This window comes from Cetorhinus maximus, chromosome 13 (assembly GCF_964194155.1).
Source record: "Cetorhinus maximus chromosome 13, sCetMax3.hap1.1, whole genome shotgun sequence".
Classification (NCBI taxonomy): domain Eukaryota; kingdom Metazoa; phylum Chordata; class Chondrichthyes; order Lamniformes; family Cetorhinidae; genus Cetorhinus; species Cetorhinus maximus.
Genome location: NC_135891.1, coordinates 83,400,081 through 83,420,337, shown reverse-complemented (window position 1 = coordinate 83,420,337; position 20,257 = coordinate 83,400,081). Strand labels below are relative to the sequence as shown.

General features: G+C 45.6%; 1 protein-coding gene and 1 pseudogene across 1 annotated transcript in view; one reads left to right on the top strand and one right to left on the bottom strand.

Annotated features, from left to right (window-relative positions):
• LOC144688768 (receptor-type tyrosine-protein phosphatase delta-like) overlaps positions 1-20,257 on the top strand; it is a 455,185-nt gene that overhangs the window by 145,682 nt on the left and 289,246 nt on the right. The gene's annotated exons all lie outside the window — the stretch shown is intronic.
• LOC144689217 (ATP synthase F(0) complex subunit f, mitochondrial pseudogene) lies at positions 4,679-5,041 on the bottom strand (annotated as a pseudogene).

Below are 20,257 nucleotides of genomic sequence, written 5' to 3'. Positions count from 1 at the left end.
ACCACACAGAGGAATGGGACTCAGTGTTCCTGTGGTTGGATAGCAGTTTGTGTTGGGGTTATCAGGAAGTGGTGGGGGTTTGTTGGGAGTGAGAGAAGATTAAGCTCTGAACACTCCTTGGCATTGAGGGTTTGATTTAAGCTGTTAGAATGACTATTGGAGCAGACCCAGAGAAAGGGTTCAGATTTCAAATGCTGCCTAAATCTCTGACGAATGAGGCAGTAGATCCCAGATGCCCACTCATCCAATCCCTGCTAAGTTCAGCATTGACAGGGAATAGCTCCCATTGCCACAACAACCAAATGGGAAATCCGCTATCGGAATAACAGAGAGAGCAAATACTTTGAAGTCTTAAGGCAATCCTTGGAGTCCAATAACCCACCTGTGTTAGCTAAAGAGATTTTGCTTGTTGCCAAATGATTTCTCCAGGCATTGCCGAAGGATTTGGTTCAGTCAGGTCATTTCAGGGCTAATTAATGCTGCTAAAGTTGATGCACTAGCCTACTGCTGGTGTGCCTCAGTCCTCACAGCGAGCATTTTATAGTCAGGATTGAAATGAGGGACAGGGGATGAATGTTTGGATATTTCCACACTCCTGTCTTTCCAGGTTTGTGGAATTATTGAAATTAGGTGGAAGTTGCAGCAAGGTGACCTCTGACAAATGACTGAGAAGGCAATGGCCCTGAACCATCGCTGTGGAACATTAGTATATGAACAGTGTTCACCTGAAATTCACCTTTCTGCTTCGGGAGCACGAGACTGGGAGTCATCGTGTTGGTGATAATCATGGTGTGAACATCATGAAAATAAATGAGCCAATACTCTTTTTAAAATGGCCTATGTGGAAATGTTGTACAGTATGAGCGCCCTGGATGGAGAGGGGGAATTTTTACCTGGAGGAGTGTGAGAGTTTGCGTGCGGGGGTCAGGGCTTCTAGGTTTAACTGAAACCAGAAGACCATAAGACATATGAGCAGAAATTAGGCCCTTCGGCCCATCGAGCCTGCTCCACCATTCAATCATGGCTGATAAGTTTCTCAACCCCATTCTCCCACCTTCTCCCCGTAACCTTTGACCCCCTTACCAATCAAGAACCTATCTATCTCGGTCTTAAATACACTCAATGACCTGGCCTCCACAGCCTTCTGTGGCAATGAATTCCATAGATTCACCACTCTCTGGCTAAAGAAGTTTCTCCTCATCTCTGTTCTAAAAGGTCTTCCCTTTATTCTGAGGCTGTGCCCTCGGGTCCTAGTCTCTCCTACTAATGGAAACATCTTCCCCACGTCCACTCTATCCAGGCCTTTCAGTATTCTGTAAGTTTCAATCAGATCCCCCCTCATCCTTCTAAACTCCATCGAGTATAGACCCAGAGTCCTCAAACGTTCTTCATATGTTAAGCCTTTCATTCCTGGGATCGTTCTCGTGAACCTCCTCTGGACCCTCTCCAGGGCCAGAACATCCTTCCTGAGATACGGGGCCCAAAATTGCTCACAATATTCTAAATGTGGTCTGACCAGAGCCTTATTAAGCCTCAGCAGCACATCCCTGCTTTTATATTTTATATTTTTATATTTTATATTTTTTATGAAACGGGGGAGGTTGCCTATTAACATCTGCTTTGACTCAGTTGGAGTGATATTGTAACACAGTTTTAGGTTTAATGCCACATCCACGGCTTTCCTGATTTTTTGAAACTTGCCAGTGACACCAAGTCGAGAGCAGACCTAATTAAAACTCCTGGAAAACCACAATTTAGTACTCATGACTGCCTTCTTGTCTGTGCATGGGACAATGTTGGTTCACAATACTTTTGTTTACTTTCTACACTTTGGAGGTTTTCTGAATCACATCAGGTTGATGGTGCCTTGACTATCTTAGATTGGACCTTGGACAAGGAGAAATATGACCAGTGGTTGATCAGTATCAACAGCATGCTGCTCAGGAAGCAGGGAGCAGCTCACTAGAGGCTCCACTGACAACATTGGGTCTGTAGGGGAAAGCTCGAGTTTCCTTGATATGTCGGAACAACAGTGTCTTGGGGCTAGGATAAGGCCTGCTCCCTACTGGACCTAGTGTTCACCCATTGCCAGGGCTCTGCCAGAGATACGTCCAAGGTTTCCCAGTTGGTGACCTACAAATGCATCAGGCAGGCAATCGATTTACCAGGGCCAGCAATAATGTGCATGATGACACCAAACAGCATGAGCCAACACTTGGATTTCTGACTCTGCTGGCTTCCTGCAGAAAGTCACTGACTACACCCACCTGCCAATCCGTACATCCCCAGGTAGCTGGAGAATACATGAACCACAAGGGCTTCCTTTCCGTCAGTGTGCAGCCGGTGTACAACCAAAGAAAGATATTTCTGCATGTGTGTACTAGAATCCTGGGGGCTTCTGTGATGCCTTGGTCCTGTGGCTATCCAGGTTCACTGATGTCTTTGGACCTGGAAGCAAACTTATGGGGTGGCTGCTGGGAGATAAGGAACATCCACTCCAAACTGGGCTGATGACGCGTCAGAAATCTGACCAATGAAGCCCAACAGCATTATAGTAAATTGGGCAGAACCACCAATTGTGGATGGAACAAGCCAAGCAGAGTCCTGGGGTGCAGGCCAGTGGGCGTTGAAAAGCCAAGGCCAAGGTCTGTCATCATACTTAAGGCCGTGGTCAAGGTGTGCTTGGATGCATTTGATTGTCATGTTTGATGTTTCATGCAGTTGACCAGTCTATTTAAGGAAGAAGTCATCATTGCAATGCCCTGTGACATCAAGCCTTGCATGTTTGAGACATACTCCTCCATTCTCTCCACATTCATGCTTTGTGTACTTGGAAGGCCTCTCAGCAAATCAGCGTGCGTGTGCAGCAACCCGGAAAGTACCACACAGGGCTCGTTCCGTGTTAAATACTGGGTGTAAAAATTTTAAAGGTACCGTGCATTAAAAAAATACTGGCCTTACAGAGCAATAAGGTTTTAAAGGGAACATTGCCAGCCAGTACACCACACATTCACTGCTGCTCCACAATGATTATCCTCTCTATTGATGGCCCCCCGAATGCTGCATCTGTGTTCAGCTAAGCAGAGCTTTGAAGGCCCTACACCCTCCGAAGCAGATTTTCCACCGCTGCCCCAGTCACTACTATGTGAAGCTCAATTGTGAAGTGTGAGTCACCAGGCGAAAACCCTACAAAGTGGATCCCCCAAAGTGCAAGTATCTAAGCTGCCAACATGGTAAGCACCAATGCTGTGATGGTGCCCCCTCAAAATGAATCAGCTCTTCCTGAAAATTTGTTGTCCATAAGGTTCATGGTCTGCTGCACAGGTGAAGTTCCTACTGGAGCGAAAAATATGAATTGGTACTGGAAAAGTGTCCAATTAATTGGCATTTTCATTCGTATGCCTTACTGAAAATTGTTTAGGAACATCACAGTTAATAGACTGAATAAGGTAAATCAGTGATATGGGATGCAGTAAATTTTGATCCTAACACATTGAGGTTGCAGGAGGAGTACCTGGGTTTGTGTGTTTGGAGCTCAGAAGGAGTGGGAGAGAAAAGTTAATAAGAGCAATGGCTATATTGGAGAAATACAAAAGAGATTGTGTTCAAGGAAGAGTTCGGAGGCTGCGAATCAGAGGGATTGCTCATCAGATGATGAGCCTTTGCTTGCACCCTGTCTAGGAACAGGGCAGAGGCTTTAGAAGAACTCGCCCCCCTCAACCCCCCACCCCACCCCTGCCAACCCAAATCTGGGAATAGGAGCACTGGAATGTTGCAAAGGATACAGTGAGCATGAGAGAGAAAGAAAATATCCTTAAGAATCTGCCTGGGTAATGGGGAACTGTAGGCATGGCACTGCTCTTTGTCTTCATCATGCAATCCAGTGTGTTCTTGTCCAGAGGGCATTCTGCTGCACAGATGGAGGCCTCTGAAAATGAGTTCCAATTAATTCAATCTGAAAGTGTGAGCGAGGTGTTGAGGTGGAGCACAGAACCAGGGCTGCAGGAACCTGGGGTGAACCGTCTGTCCTGATAACACTTCAGGATCGGATAAAGATAGCCTGCCAGGCCAACCTCCTCTCCACCCCCGCTTCCCAGCCCCCACCTTTCCATCACTTGATATCTCCAGTACTTGATCTGCCCATATGCCCTTTAGGAAATGAGCACTGCGTTATTCTTATTGTCAAGATTCTGCTTGGCTTTATGATCTTTTAACAGAATTCACCCCTCAGCCTGGGAGCTGTTATCCAGGGCCGATGTGGTTGGAAGGAGCAAGTCTTTGATATTCTGACAGACTGCCCCTGTTACTGAGTTAGATTAAGATTTTATGACTGTAAAGAACAGTGCACCAGAAATAGAGAGCAGATAGATGGAAAAAAAGAAAGGCTTGCATTTTATATAGCTGCATATCCAACCTTACAACGTCGCAAAGTAATTTACAGTTATAGTCACTGTTGTAAGAAATGCACAAGATGTACTGCAGCAATTCACCAAGGCTCCTTGGATAGCATCTTCCAGACCCACACTCTCTACCACCTAGAAAGATGAGGACAGCAGATGCATGGGAGCACCATCACCTGCAAGTTCCTCCAAGCCATACACCACCCTGACTTGGAACTATATCACCATTCCTTCACTGTGGATGGGTTAAAATCCTGGAACACCCTCCCTAACAGTGCTTTTTTTTGACACTGGTCCTAATTTTACTTTCCATGATTCTAACTCAAACACTTGTTTCTTTAAAATTCCATAAATATAGCGAGCGGAATGATCTAGAATTCAGCAGCAGTTCAGTGATACTTTCTCCAACGCTCATGCTTTAGGTGATCATACTCCCAGATGTAACTGATGAGAACGTAAGCAGCCAGTGATCCCACCTCGCTTTACGTTAATGTACTTGGTGTAATACCGGTTATGGCCTTGATGCAAAGCCCCTAGAAAGCCGTTGGGAGTGAAATCTCACGCAGTGATCCTTCGGAACGCTCCCCCATCTCCACATCCATCAAACACTTCTCCGTAACTGGAACCGGCCTGTCTGCCATCTTCAACCACACCCTGCATCATCTGACTGACCTTCACCAGATGGACTGCCACGGTTCAAGAAGGCAGCCCACTACCACTTTCTCTTACTTAGGGATGGACAATAAATACTGGCCTTAATTTCCTCAATGTCTTATTTGCTTTTAGCACATTCCCAAAAGTAGCATATTTCAGCATGATGCTCAATTCTCATACATTGTAGCACACATCCGGTCTAGTTTACATGCATAACCAGTTTAATTGCCCAATTAAGCTTCTTAACTGACCTGCTTCTTCCTTAGTTGTAGAGTCTTCCTTTGTGAGGACCTAGTCCGATTTATTGGGATCCTATTAACATTCTCGAGGTAAGACTGTTGAGTCAAGGTTATTCCTAAATTAGTCTGCCTAATATCCATCCCCATGTGCTTAAAAGCTCCAGAAGCCTGACTTCCAATCTTGAATTCCTTTATAATTTTATCTATTACAAATTTCTCAAATGTCGCAGATCCTCCACACAGGAAATCATCTATTTGCAATAAGAAAATGCCAGCTAGTTTTCCTTCATAACACTCATAAAACATTGCTGGATCTACCTTTAGCTGAACACAACCAGTTTTTAATAGGACAGACCCAACTGAAAAATACCAAACCCTGGATGCATCGTTTAGCCCATAAACACACTTATTCAACCTCCATAATTTTCCCTCCGTATCTCCAGCTTCTTTTGGAAGCTTTAAGAATACTTCCCTTGCAAAAACGCTGCTTTGATGTCAATGGATTTACTTTCCCATGAGTATGTCGCTAGAAGTGAAAGGAAAACTCGCAAACTTACTTTTCCTGCTGTTGGGGAGTCTGCTCTAACTTCCTAGTTGCCCAGCTGTGCCTCGAATCACCGAGTCACCAGTCTAGCCTTATGTCCCATCAGGAAGTACTTTCTCTGTACTTATCCATCCATGGGACAGAGCTGGTTGTCCTTTGTCTGGCACCTATGTGTAAACGTCAAACTCTCTCCAGTTGTCAAGTTCTTTTTGCTTTGCTTCCTTTACTAATTTACCATCTAACTTGTTAGTAGCCACTAGAGCTTCTCTATTGCAGGGGCTCCTACTTCATGTGTCATTCCTCACTTGTACTGTGACCCTTGTTCTAGTTAAACTATGTTCCCTACTCGATCTCCTGCCCCTTTCTATGCTGCTACTGCTCCACCTGACACTCCTGCGACTAGACTTCCTTTCACAAGTTCTTGGCGTTTTCCTTGGGCTGTGATCACCATTAGGTCCACTGTCTGAACTTACACTATGTTTGTTGGCTTTCCACATTTTCACTTCCTTCTGCCAATCCATAGGTCTGATATTCTGCCCCTTGTCTTGTACGTTCAGCCAGTTTTGTATTTCCCTGTGGCCTTTCCTGCCCTTCCTACTATGGTGGCTTCTCTCCACTCACTAGCCCCTTCTGGCATATATGCCACCCTAGTTCCAACATTTGGTAGTTGATCTTTGTGATAAATGGCCCTATCCTGATCTTCACTATCACATGCTCTACTCTCAGTCAGCATATTATCTGCCACAATCTGTTGTTTGTACAGGTCTGATATGTATGTGTGTGAGGTGCATGGTGCATCTTCCGTTTCCATCATTTGTTCGGGTTCTGTCAATGTGTAATCAGTACCAGTAAGCCGCGTGGAATGTACTCTAACAGTTTGGTTACCATGTTGAAAGATTATCATTTTGCCGTCAGTGCCTATAACTTTTCCTGGGCCTCTCCATTCTTTCTGTCCTTCTCTTTTATTATTTATCCCCAGACCAAAAATGCCAGATTCTCCTGATTTGTTCTGAAGCTTCCACCTTAATAAATGCTTTCCTCCCTGTTTGCATAGCATTCAAATGTTCTGCAAAAATGGAGCCAATGGTTGTCCCCTCCAAAGGTGGAGAATGGTCCCACATTATTGAAGGTATCTTCGGTTTCCTGCCGTAAACTAATTGATAAGGGCAGTAGCCCCCAACCATCTGAAGCGTATTTTTTGCATGAACTGCCCACACTAAAGCAGTTGACATTTTACAATTTGGTTGGGCTGCCACAATTTTTCAGAGCATTTTGTTAGTCACAGTGTAATTTCTCTCGCATAACCCATTACTAAACAGGCTTTCTGCTGCTATATGCATTGTTACAATGTTCAGGTTTTCACACATACTCCTGAATTCCTTATTGACAAATTCCCCTCCATTGTCCATTAAAAATTTAGTTGGTCCTCCCATCCCCATTCCTATCTATCTTTCCATGATGTAATCAATAATTACTTTTTTGTCTTTGCTATAAATTACCATTGACAAACTAAATATGATTGCTACTTCTACAAAATGGAGAAAAAAAAATGTCTTTCTTTATCACATACTTGGTCCACGACTATGGTTTCATCAAAGTCTCTCGCCAATGGAAGACTTACTACTGGTCGTGATGGCGTTCTCCTCTACTTCTTATAAATATCACGTTTTTCACTAATATCCTCGACAAGTCTCGTGTGTTCCTCATCCAGCACCCCTGCATCCTTTACCAGAATCTTCAACCTATGGACAGAGAGAGGTGCAAATAATCAATGTAGTTTAGTAACAATTTTCATCTTCTCCCTTAAATCTTTATTCCCAGCTGCCATGAATACCTCTTTAACATTCTGTCTAGATATGATAGACCTTAAAGGAATACAATAATGTCCCGACTGCGTGAATTGCAAATCTACAGATTTTCCATAGACAATGGCTTTATCATGCCCCATGTCTAATTTCATTTGCGCCTTTCTCATTCTTTGAAGGCTTACCTAACAGTGAAGGTATCTCACTCAGTACAACATCAGTACTGACAAAGATGATTTACCCCGGCTATTTTAAACGGAATTACTATTCTTTTCAGTGATTTCAATGTGTTACCATCGCCAGATCTGAAACAAGTGGAACTGTCGTATCCTTTGACTTTACTCTGGTCTTCCTTACTTAAAGAATCCATGTAACAGTTTAGCCAGTCCACTCCACATACCGTGGACGTACACCCTCTATCTAGAATTGCGCAATTGAATGAATCTGCAACTAGAATACTCATTACCAGACTGAAGCTTTTGGTAACTAATACGGTTTCTTCTGATTGGTCAGTATAGTCCTCCTTGCCTTCCATACCTTTGATGTCATGTGTCGTCTCAAAACACATAATAATACTTAGATCCACATCTGAAGCACTTGTTGACTATCCCTTGGTTATTTCTGGGGTTCATTCTCCTCCCATTATTGCCCAATTTTTGCCACCTGTTAAAGCTCCCAAAAGGGTCTCTGTCCTCGTACCCATTGTTTGTAATTCTTCTGTCGTACAGACATTGGGCCCTCCATTCGAATGGTCTCAAAATGTTGCTAACGTTGTATCCTCCATCTTTGCTGTCACTGCCAAAGAGCCCATTTGCACCATAAAAGTGGCCGGAAATGAAGGCCTTCCCAAAATTTTTTTTTAAGACTTCAAACATTTGATCCATAAGCGTTCCTCTCTTTTTAAACCTAACTCTGGTTAAAACCAAGAGCCTATCCATGTTTGATATCCTAGCACAGTCCAATAATTTAAAGACAAGTACTGATTTAGGAATTTCCACGTGAAATCACTGCAATCTTGCAGGAAGCCGGTTAAACTCCATGATGTATTCTTCTATGGATGAATCATCCATTTTCCTAAATTTGTCAAGGTCCGACTAAGCCTCATAGGCATTCAATAAGTCATCTTTCATATAAACTTTATCCATGAATTTTAAGAGGTTGTCCAAATCCTCTTCATTATCAGGTCCTGAGTGTCAAGTTACGAGAACACTTTGGGTCAGATCTTGCTCCTGGCAGGAAGTGAGAGAGCCGGAGCTTCCCCTTGCTTTCTTTTCGGCAGAGACATAACCCATGTCCATGCCTCAACCTCATTTTTCCATTGATTTTACTGTTCTGTTTTACAAAACAGCAGTGGAAAATCATGTCTTGCCATCTCACACCTGGTTTCGGTCATCTTTCTTCAAAGAGTCTCCAATTACAACCTTCTTCCCAAAAAAGAACTGCAATTCAAACCTTCTGTCTGGAAGTAAATCTCAGCTTCCAATCTTCTTTTGGCCAACCATCCTCTGCTACCAATGTTGGCTAACTCCCAAGCCTGGATGTGAAGGATACACAGAGACTAGGATGTTTTGGTAGAGACTGTTTATTGCCCACTACGGAGCTGACTTCTCCCCTCTAACGCACTAGACAACCAGTGCTTTTCTTTTGATAAAACCAATTAAACTAAATTAAGAAAAACGAGGGGAAAAAACAAGATGCAGCCCCTTAAAGGGACACTGCGAACAAAAAGTCAAATGTTAAAGGAAACTTAAAAACATCAACCTAAAATGTGCCTACTGAGCATTGAAGGCCTCTATAGCAGACACCATGTGCTCCCTCTCCAGGGACACCCAGCTGCGAACGTAGCAGCGGAAGAGGGGCACAGAGTTGAGCTGGATGACCTCCTCGGTCACCCGCTGCCTGGACCTGTTGATGGCCAACCTGGCCAGGCCCAGGAGCAGGTTCACGAGGAGGTAGACAGCTAGTGCTGGCTGACTCTTCCTGATATGCAATTGAGTATCATTAAAAAATTAACACCAGCACCTGCTCACCTTATTACCTTCAAGTACTGGGTATTTAACATTCATTAAACAAGGTATTAGATGTTAGCAGTTTATCTGGCGAAGCAGATTCCAGCAAAGTGAACACTTGCTCTACATGATGCTGAGTCTGTTTCTTGACTGAATAGTGTATCCTCTGTACGTTCAAAATACCTGTCCACTTGCAGCTGTATCACAACAAAATAAAATTCATGGCAGGAACCCAGTGGTTCCACAATCATGTCAGTTTTATTAAATAAGCAGAAATACACAGCAAATGTGTGAAGGGAACGCAAAGAGGTTAACATTTTAAGTAATGACCCCTATTCAGAACTCTAGAGCATGCAGGAGTAGAACCCTTTGTAGGACTAAGTCGTGCTCCCCTATCGCTCCTGTCCTCACCATTCTTAACTCACTTCCTACTCCCACTGTCCTCAAAGTCCTGCTCCTCACCTGTAAATCCCTCCCCAACTCCGCCATCTCCAGCACCTTAAGTTCAAGGACCCTCCATCCACTCTTTCACTTCCTGCACCACTCCGCTCTCTGACAATTTTTTAGCCTAGCCTTCAGTCATTGTGCCTCTCAAACACATTCCCTAAACCCTTCCATGTTGCTGCACCTCAGCTGTGGCTCATTTGGTAGCACACTCCCCTCTGAGTCACAAGTTTCTAGGTTCAAGTCCCAGTTCAGGGCCTGAGCACACAAATCAATGCGGCCACTCCAGTGCAGTACTGAGGGAGCACTACACTCTGAGGTGCCATCTTTCAGATGCAACATTAAACCAAGGCCCCATCTGCCTGCATCAGAAGAATGTAAAGGATCCCAAGGCACAAAGAAGAGCAAGGGAGTTATCCTTGGTGTCCTGGCCAATATTTATCACTCAATTGATATCACAAAAGACTGATTATCAGATCATTACCACATCGCTGTTTGCGGGAGTTTGCTGTGTACAAATTGGCTGCTGTGTTTCTTGCATGACAACAGTGACTTCGCTTCAGGAGTATTTCATTGGCTGTAAAGCTTTGAGACATCTGGTGGTCATGAAAAGCGCGATGTAAATGTGCTTCTTTTTTCTTTTCTTGCCTTCAGTCACCAACTCCCAATCCTCTCATTGCCATTTGATTATTTTTTCCTGAATGAGACATTTTGCATCATAGACACGGTATAAGTGCAAGTCGTTTCTTTTGCTAGATGCTTTTTTCCTTCTGAAACCGCTACTTGAGTAACGCTGAAGCAGACCAGACCAAGGGCTAAACTTTCAAATGGCTATGGCAGTGAGACCAGAAACAGAACAGGCCTGCGATTTCCTGACACCGGCCAGTTTGCTGCATGTTCTCACCTCAGTGTTATTTTAGAAGTGGTTGGATGGGGTGAAAGCAGATAGGCAATTAAAGGACCTATTAAGAGCTCATGCAGATGCTGATGGGAATTTTCCAGTCATCACTCAGGCCTTCCTGCTAAGGCCTAATCGCAACTGATGAATGGATGCCAGCAGCAAGTCCAACGGAGGCAGTCCGCCTCCCACAGTAGCGGCCTTACAGCTGTGGCCAGTACAAATTCCACCTTTGTTAAGAGCGGTTCAGAGGGTGCCTCCATCTGGAGGTGCCCCCTGACCCCCCTTCCCACCCCCCATCTACATAGGCAGCTCCCACCCTGACAGTTTGGCCGTCAAACACGTCGGGGATGGACAGCCTCCTATTGACCCCCAGCTTTGGGAGTCTGCCTGCTGCCCTTACTTGGACAGCGAGCATGCTCTCGAGCCACTAATTGACTAACTGGTCAAAAATTATGTCAGGCCTCAGGTGCCGATGCAATATGGGGTGGAGACCCGGAAATGCGCCCAATGTCAGGGTCCTGACCCCAGACAACAAATCCCTAGCTGTTGATGTTTCTCTTCATAACCTCTGTCGTGGTGTGAAATTTTTAGCTGCCGAGCAGAAGTGTTGCTTTGTGCCTAAATTCATTAAGTTGATGTTCAACAGTGTGAACATCAAAGCTCCGTCCCACCAACATGCATGTACATTATAGTAACGATCATTAGGTAGGTGATCAGGGGCAGGAACCCTGGTCTCGCTGGCACTGGAGCTTCACAGCTGGTTGAAGCACCTTAACCCAGGACCAGTCAACTCAGCACACGGTGGGGAATCGAAACTGGGAACTTCTTGGGTACCATTTAGTATCAAACTGGGCAGTGCACGGGCCGTCTGAACGCTCTCAGCTCTGCTCCTATCAGCTTTCAATTTGTCCAAGTTAGTGGAGCTTATGGCCTCTCACTTGCCCGCTCTCAACCCGCACTGCTGTCAGCTTTGTTGTTGGCTCCTCATTACTTTTGCTTCCCATTTTCTCTCTGTCTGCCTCTCCTCCTCTCACCCATCGGGTATTAATTGACTTTACACAGTAGGAGTGACAGAGAGCTGACAGTAACTTGAAGATGCTTTCTGTTTATTTTTGCTTCTTGAAATATTTTTTGATTAACAGTAAGTGGCAATGACCTCATCAGACTAACTGCCTGTCTCAGAGGGGTTGTCATTGCGAGGGAGCAGAATTAACATCTGTCGAGGTACTCATTAACCCAGGGTGCTTCAGCAATCGTGTTATCTGAGCTGTGCATGTTAATTAAGCTCCTTCGCTCCTCCGAGCCAGCCATACGGTGATCTCATCATCAACGAAGATGTTGCACAATATAAATCAGCAGAAATGAACAATTGAGACTACTGGTTTCTTTTTAAAGGGCGGAGGGGGCTGCGGTACTGAAAGATTCTTTTCCACAATATGGAAAAATATGAGATAGATGGGAAAGTGTTTTGTCTGTCATGGTACATAGGACTTCCCTCACGCCCAGGAAACATAAAGAGAGACAAGCAACGAGAGGCTGAGAGGCAAAGCGATAAACACATCGAAAGTCACAAAAAATGCAAGAGAGAGGGAATGAGGGGGGAGGAGAAGTAGACAAGAAGCCACCAAAATGGTTGGGAATACAGAGAAAAGAAAGCCTCAAAGACTGAAACAAAAGCTGGTGTTTGAATGTGTCCTTGTTTTGACTCGGGTTCCAGGAGACCAGCTTCTGCAAACCAGTCCTTGGTGTCCACACTGCTAAACCTGGTTCCCTTACTGCAACAGCAGAATCACAGACTGCAGTCGGAGAATCGTAGACATGCAGCAAAAGCAAGAGACAGAGGATGAGTGAGACACAGGCACACACTGAAATGCACAAAGAGAAGCTGGAGGCAGTCACACACCATTAGAAAGAGATGTGCACAGTTTCGGAGAAAAAAAGTGAAGATGAAATGGAGGGAGACTGGGAGACTGTTGGAGATGCATATAGATGTAGAAAAGAGGGGGCCAAGCAACTGATTGAGATTCAGAAAGGCGCGCACACGCACACGTGCATGCGCACACACACACACACACACACACACATTCAAAGAAAGAATCATGAGGACAGAGTCTGAAATGAGAGAGAAACTCATACAGCAACATTGACAGCGAATGCAGGTTTAATACTCAAGAGACAAAGGGCAGCATTTTCCCCCCATCGGGGGGAGGATGTGCGGGAGTGGGCCCAAGCCGGCGGGTTCCCAATCGGCGTCCCCGGTTGAGGGCGCTCCGCCATTTTACGTGGGCGGGCCAATTAAGGCCGACCCAGCGTGACGTCCTCCAGGAAGCGCTATACGCTCCCAGTGCGGGCGGGGAGGGATTCCCTGAGCCAGGAGTGGGCTCTTTTGCGCATGGGCGTGAAAGAGCGCATAGATCTCCCTGAGACAAAGTGCTGCCTCAGGGAGATCGGCTCAAGATTCAAAAGTTCATCAAAGGCAGAAAAAAATACTCCTGACACGTCCCCTCATGTGTCACTGTCACATGAGCTGGGACATGCCAATTTCTTTTATTTTAACATTTTATACAAATTTTAAAACCCTCATGAAACTTCATCCCGCCCGTGGATGAGGTTTCATGTTTTTTCTGAGGGCCGCCTGGGCTCTTCGCCTGCCCACCAACCTTAAGGTTGGACGGGCAGCTCAGTTGATTGTTTTAATTGCTCGTTAACTGGCCTTAATAGGCCTTTGACAGTTCGGCGGGCACGCAGCCAAATCAGCTATACGCCCACTGAACTGAAGATCTAAATGACGTGGGGTGACATCGGGACGCCTGCCTGACATCACTGCGCGTCATTTTACGCATCGGCGAGCGGGCCCCGCCCCCGCTCGCCGAGGGGAGAATTCTGCCCACAGACACAAATGCCCAGCGAGTTGATGCAAAATTTGTTTGTGTAATGCCTGTTTTTTTTTGGGTGTGATGAGTGGCCTTGGAGGCCCAAAATGGCATCCGTAGGTCGTGCACCCACTTCTGGTGCAAGTTGCCCTGGATACCATATTAATGAGGGCGTACGCAGTGACTGTTCAGCACAAATATGCAGAGGGAACAGATCATGACATAATTCAGTCTACAATGCTGATTCGATGCCAGCATTGCCAATTTGTAGCTCAATTCTCCAGCTAACACCATCTCTTAATCACACAAAGCTGGACATGCTTTCAGTAGCATGAAGGGCTCCAACCCTGCACTCCCACTGGCGCTATTTAAAGGCATCAGCAACAACTTACAGGTTACTAGTTTTTGATTTGTACTGTCTGTTGCAAGGATTATCCAAGTATTTGACTTGGTGCTTCCTAGAATTCTTCCTAGTTGCTGAAGTCTACAGGGAGTCATCCGCAAGATGCTAAAGGAAGGTTCCTGCACAAATCAGTTGCCCCCTGTCATGGGGCCAGTAATGGGCTTCCCTTTGGAATTCAGCATGGCTGGGAGAACAAGCAGGGGCAGGCTGGAAGTTGCTAGAAAAGGGAGGAGGGACAAAGGGCTGTCATCGGGAGGCCATCCACCCAGGGTGTCCAGGGAGCAATTCTGCAGGGAGCAATTGCATTGCGACACTTAGAAACTGGATGGCTGTTCCTTGGGCCACAATAGAAGCAGAGACATTGGACATCAAATGCAGCGTCGTGATTGCATCCACAAGTGTGCGAATGGAGTTCCTGGAGAGGATGGGCTCCAAGCTGCACGCAAAGCCCTGTACAAAGTTTGGTGCTGAGCTTGTTGCCATGCTCCTTGGCATTGCCCACAGGCTTTCTGCCTGGCTGATCAATTCACCAATCATTTCATGGTGAAAACCCATCAGCGTGTAGCCTGCTCCATAGATGTTCTCACCTGAGTCTTTTGTAGCAGTACTCGTGTGTGACCTCGCCCTTCAGGGAGTTGGCACCTATGCTGCTGTTGGCCCTCCTCTGGTTTCAGGCCACTCCTGCTGGGCGTTTCAGCATGTGCCAATCCCACCTCTAAGATACCCTGTAAATTATGTGCAGTGTCAATTTCTGAGCTAGTGGTTGCGAATATAAGAGCGAATGATGGTGTTTCTTCATGATTATTATTTAAATGGTTTTCCGCCTCTTTCTCTTCCAATACTGCCTCTGCAGGCTGCAGTTCTTGAGGATCTGAATGGAGAAAGGCACAAGGGTAAAGCTGTGGGGAGGTGAAGGTGGAAAGTCAGATGTTTACACCATCCGTAGCTTGAATATCCAATGAGATTGTGGAATGAGGGGTAAGTGGGTTGTGAGAATGAGGATTAGGTATGAAGATATGAACCTTTTGGTTCAGCTCCATCGCTGACCATGGCCTCAGCAATTCCCCCTGCCCCAGTGATAGCAGTCACTGTTCCCTCTGTAGAGGTAAGGACATGCTGCCATGTTTGTCACCAAGCCCCTCCTGCCTTCACCCACAGTTAGCCCCTGCTGCCTCTAGTTGTATGCCACCTTGTCATGCAAGAGAAAGGGGTGTCAGTGATTGTGGTTTAATCGGTTTGGATCTTGTGGCCACCATTGTAGAATAGCTAGCAGTGCGGGTGTGAGGGTTGCAGAGTGTGAGGGGGAGCTGAAGCTCCGAATGTAAGGTATGAGTCTTGATTGATAGAGATTGTTGGTAGGTGAATGATGAGATGTAGTGCATTGAGTAGTGTCTGAGGCTCGTGGTGCAGTTGGCGGGATGTGGCATTTGAATTTGCATTCGATGACTTTGACTACTCACGTGAGGTTATTGAACTTTTTGTGGTACTTTATCCAGGTCCTTGGGGTTTGACTCCTGCCATTAACCTGCACAACTCTCTGCACCAATGCCATCAGAGAGTTTGTCTAGAGGATCTCCTGTCCCCCTGTGGGTAGAGCACACCCCTCCTCCTCATCAACTTCCTGACTTCCAGCGCAGAGTCAGACTATCTTGGCGCCTGCTGTCTCTGCTCTCATGTTGTGCCATTCTTCTGCCTTTCCCAGGTCAGAATTACTTCCAGCGTCTGCTTCAGTCATGTTGCTCCGCCGCTTTAAGAAGTGCAGGCGAGCTTTAAATAGCGTATCCTAGCTTTAACTGGTGCTGGCTTCTCAAATCGGGGGCTCCTGCTGCAACGTGCAGCCTCTCAACAGCAACGGTCAACGCTGGCTTCATGCTGCAATCGTTGGTGGGCAGCACAAAGTTGCCGTTATGAGTGCCAATTCCACGTTGTGACCCCATGCCTGTTTTCAGAGGGTGTCAAATTTAGCCCCAATGTGTTTGAGATTGAGGCCCTGTGCCTTTCTCTAATTCTTTCATTCCTGATGCAAGTGCAGCGAGAGCTGGAGATCGAGGTGCACACAGTTTCGCAGAAGAACTCTGGTTGAGACAGAGAGCAAAAGAGAAGGGTACAAACGCAGATTGAATGAAACTAGAGAGATGCACACTGCAAGCAGGTCCTTACTGCAGAGATATAGTCTCTGTGTGAGAGACCGTTTGTTTGGGGGTGGTTGATGGAAACTTGGCGGGGGAGCGGGCGGCATCAGACAGAAAATTAACAAGTTTGAGGGTAAAATGGAAATTCTTTATCAGATCTTGTTGCCTGGAGATTATAGCTGGGTTTGTTCTTGCTGAAAATTAACCTGACTATTGAGCTATTACAAAAGATGCTTTTGGTGATTTCATGATCTGCCGCCTTGGAATATTTTATTTCTTGACTGGTTCATTAAATGGGAAAACAAATTTCAGTCTCTGTTACTTTCTGCGGGGTGATGCATGCTGTAATATATCACCGTGTGTATTTCCTGCGGTAACATATTTAACAACAGAGTGTCACTCAAACAAATTTGAATGGGGGTGGGGGAAGATTAGGGCATTTGACCCTGGGCATGACTCCCTGGACTCCTCCATGCTGCAGCTGTATGATACCTTATATCACAGGAGGCCTATGCCACGCCCTTCACCCAGCCGGTGGCAACACAGGCCAGGATATTCTGGCCCCACCTGTCACCAGGATCTTCCAGTCCTGCCGGATGTCAATGGATCCACCGCGGCAGATCCTGCCATGGCGCTCCGGAAAATCCCGGCCATAGTGTCAAGCATGCTGGATCCCCAACCACCAGCTACGGTGAATCTGACAAACGCATGCTGAAATTCCTGGTGGTGTGCAACACCCAGGGGACAGTGTGTGCTGGCAGATGATTAAACCCAGCTTAGAACCAGTTAATGGAAGCCTTGGAGTCCAGGCCCAGGTATCAAATATAGTTCCCCTCCTCTTGTGGAGTCGCTACCCCTGCTCACTGCATTTGGGTGGTGCAGTTGGTGCATGCCCAGTGTAACACTGAACCACTGTGTCTCAGAAGGTCCTGAATTGTTGATATGCTGATCACTGTCAAGACCCCATAATTGGCCCCTCTGCCCCTGAGCCAGAGAAGGAGGCAACAGAAATTCCATTAGCCAGCTAACCAGCGACCCCTGCTGGTAATTGTTTGGGAAACATTCCATAATCTCCTGCAGCTCTCCAATACTTCGCCCAATTGACTGTTTTATACGTACATCCCCTAGACAGTCGGTGTTCACAGGCTATTTGACCATGAAGATTGGCCCCAATCCTGTCCTACCCCAAATGCCCTGCACTTTCTACTCGGTCCACAACTCAGTGACCAGTAGCAGAAACCCTGCCCTGGCAGCTCATTGTCTTGGGAAAAGAGTGAGAACAGCTTCAAGCTTGGTTGCAATACCTCTTATGTTCAAATAGCCAGCTAAAACTCAATGATTAAGCTCATAGGTGCAGAATGATGACTTAGGATGGTGCTGAAAGGTGGCTGGTGCTCCCCATAGTGAAGCAGGGGAGAAGATTGTGGAAAGTGAATGGGGGATGACCAGTTGCATGGAGCTGAAAACATGGTAAAAGGCCTGATGAGAGTGGTAATTGCTCTGGCCTTTTCCTGGCAAGCCTTCTGTAAGGATGGAACAGTGAATTATCACCTGAAAGCAGAGAAGATCCGCCATCGTTATTGTAGAATTTCAACCGGGTTCCAAAGCTCTTTAACCTATTGTTGTTTGGTTTTCTTCATGAGGGAAAACCACTTGCTTCAAACAAAGCTCTGCTGACATTTTATGTTTAAAAAAAAATCCCATTGGATTTGAGGCAGCTGTAGGTTTCTCAGAGCTGACCTTCAGTGTCCAAATTCCAAGTTTGAGGAGAAATTATCAACTTGCCAGGCTGTGGGAGTGAGAAGCAGGTTTGGGAAGACTCGGGGAAGGTAAGCAGCCCTTTCAATTAAAAAGGCAATGTGGTACCCTACAGTGAGGATTTAGAGAAAGACTAATTGTGACAACCCCGCAGAGCAATCTAAGCTGTTGCCATGGCAACAATATCAGCTTGGGATAACCCAAGACACAGGTGTAAATGTGTGCATCAGAAGTGGTCATTTTAATTTTCTTTCAGAAAATTCCCAAGGCAAAATCATTCATAGGGCTTTTGTTTTGGTTTCAACAGGATTTTGAAAAATTAGATTCTGTATTATATACTGGTACTTAATGTATCTAAAATACTAATGTTTTCACAGCCTCGGAGCTGTGTCTCACTTTATACTGGAAGATTTAAAGGTGAATCCCTGAGCTTCTGATCCTTTTATCTGGAGGCAGAAATTGCCACTCATGTTCAGGATCCTTGGTTTCATTAATCGTCATAATGTTTGTGCCAAATTTAGTGCTGTAATTTTTGTATTTTATTTAATTCTTTTAAAACCGGTCACCTAATTTTGCTCCAAATTTAAGCCTCCCAATGTAAATCGGCAGAGAACAGGAATTAAAATAAGGGGAGCATTTGGAATGGTGTCAGGTGGGTGGATGGTGAGGATTGGGAGGGGAGGGAGGCCTGAGGTGAGGGAGAGAAGGTCGGAGAGCAGAGGGGGAGGACAGACAAAGAGGAGATAGAGGGTGGAGTGAGCAAAGAAGAACTACTTCATTTATATAGCACCTTTCATGACCACTGAATGTCCCTAAAGCACTTTACAGGCAATGAAGCACTTCTGATGTGTGGTCACTGTTGTAATGTAGGAAAATCAGCAGTCAATTTGTGTACAGCAAGCTCCCACAAACACCAATGTCATAATGACCAGATAATATGTTTTTGTGATGTTGATCAAGGGATAAATCTTGGCCAGGCCATTGGGGATGACTCCCCTGCCCTCCTTCAAAATAGTGCAGTGGGATCTTTTATGTCCACCTGAAGTGGCCTGCGGGGCCTCGAATTAACCTATCATCCAAAAGACAGCACCTCCAACAGTGCAGCACTCCCTCAGTGCTGTACTGGGGTATCGGTGTAAATTTTTGTTTTGCTCTAATTCTGGAGTGGGACTTGAACCCACAACATTCACAAGTCGCATACTATTAAGCTGCTTTTGAAATGCTAGTAAAACCTTGCACTCCCCAGCCCATTCCCCTGGAATGTCCATCACCATCAAACAGTGAAGAGAAATTCTCTCCTGATCAAATACAAAGGCCTGCAAACAGGGCAATTGATAAAAATGAATGAAAAATTGATGGGCTTTGAAGATGATTCACTCACTGTACCCAGCTGGGATTCCAGTCATTTTCCTATTTTATTTAACATCCAGACATTATTCCAGCCAAGAGCAAGTTGAAATATTTCCCAAATAAGCAAATCAAATACGTTTAAGTATCTGATGTGAAAATGGCTGAAACCTTTTCCTGACTGGTGTGAAGCCAATTATTAAATCAGTTCCGAGAGAGGACCCGGCAATCCGATGGTTGTAGTGGGGGAGAGAAGGTCGGAGAGCAGAGGGGTAGGGCAGACAAAGAGGGGATAGAGGGTGGAGTGAGCAAAGAAGAACTACTTCATTTATATAGCACCTTTCATGACCACTGGATTTCCTCAAAGTACTTTACAGGCAATGAAGCACTTCCGAAGTGTGCTCACTGTTGTAATGTTCAGAAGTGCTTCATTGCCTGTAAAGTACTTTGGGGAAATCCAGTGGTCATGAAAGGTGCTATATAAATGAAGTAGTTCTTTTTTGCTCACTCCACCCTCTATCCCCTCTTTGTCTGTCCTCCCCCTCTGCTCTCTGACCTTCACCCCAATACAAACATCGATTGCGGGGTCTTCTCTCTGAATTGATTTAATAATCGGCTTCACACCAGTTTACATCTTGGAGAGATGATGTGAACCCACAATTCTCTGTTTTTCTGTGTACATCAACCTACTGAACGGATCAATCTGCCAGATCTCAGCACAAAAGGAACTTTATGGAATGAGTTAACC